Here is a 1,206-nt window from a genome sequence, read left to right as displayed (position 1 = left end):
CAAAAATTTATATTTCTAGTACATAACTAGACTACATGCATTATTGACATCAAAAAGTATGTTATTACTTATGCAGTCCAGTAACTTAGCCCACAACGTACCCAAATCTGCATTCTCCACCCATATCCCCACCTATTCTATTATTCGTGCAAGCTGCCAAGCTTGAGGCCAAGCTAGTTCTATAGTAGTCCCATTGTTTTAGTTCTACGTAGTCTCTAAGAGTACTAACTGTACTTTATATGCTGTACTATATCATATCTATGACTATATATATATACAAGAAAAACCGAGCGAAAACTACCTGCACTCACGTGGTTAGTGGTTACTGGTTATTAAAACAATGGCGTCGAAGTTGTATCATACTGGCATCCGTTTTAGTGCTCACAATTCATTCAGGATGCAAGTAATACTCTTCAGAATCACACTGTTACCAACCATTAACTTCTAGACTATTCAATCACTCAATAGGAATCTGAAAAGTACTGCATCACGTGAGATTCCATTAGCATTTTTAAGCCGGCACTATTTTGTGTTACTATTTTTAGATGCATTCTTTGTCAGAAGGATCAAAACTAATAATATACCAGCATACCTTGATTACAAAGGTATTGGAACAAGAACGTTGACAATAGTTAGAAAAATTGATGGATACACAGAGGTATGTGCATTCTAATTACTGAGAATTTTGTTCACACCTTTAGGCCACTCCAATAAGATTCATAGTTTCCCATTACAGAGGCGGGCCTGATGCGGGCGGGCGGGTTTGTTCATTTTCATTAAATTTATTCATTATCAGCTGTATAAATTGCTTGTATAATCAATGAAAAACCGCAATAATGAATAGCGATGCGGCCCCATGCGGGCGGGTAATGGGAAACAAGGAATCAAATTGGAGTGGCCTTATTACTATAAGAGGAAGGCTTGCATGCTCTCTAGAAGAAAATTTTAAACTTAAAGTTCAAAATTTGACCACAGAGCATGGGGCTATAGTACATGGTGTCAAGAGTAGATAATAATTAGAGGATAGCTATATGGTCTGTTGCATCAAGGCCTTGAAATGAGTATTCATTCACTCTGTGCTAATTTGCCAAAAAGCAATAGAAACAAGGGCAAGTAGGATTAAAATCTAAAATGAAATTCTACTCTTGTGACGCAAATTCTATTGTACATTGCATTTTTAATACTATCATAAAAATTTAATTTTGA

At 36.0% G+C, this 1,206-nt stretch overlaps 1 long non-coding RNA gene across 1 annotated transcript; it reads left to right on the top strand.

Annotated features, from left to right (window-relative positions):
• The first annotated feature begins 294 nt into the window (after positions 1 to 294).
• Positions 295 to 635, top strand: LOC109592209 (uncharacterized). The gene is made up of 3 exons (XR_002190231.1): positions 295 to 403; positions 449 to 491; positions 546 to 635. It is a non-coding gene; the product is annotated as an uncharacterized LOC109592209 (long non-coding RNA).
• The last annotated feature ends 571 nt before the right edge of the window (positions 636 to 1,206 follow it).

This window comes from Amphimedon queenslandica, unplaced genomic scaffold (genome assembly GCF_000090795.2).
Source record: "Amphimedon queenslandica unplaced genomic scaffold, v1.1 AMPQUscaffold_5985_Cont22053, whole genome shotgun sequence".
NCBI lineage: Eukaryota > Metazoa > Porifera > Demospongiae > Haplosclerida > Niphatidae > Amphimedon > Amphimedon queenslandica.
Note: the sequence above shows the minus strand (reverse complement) of the source record. Positions and strands in the feature narration are given on the sequence as shown.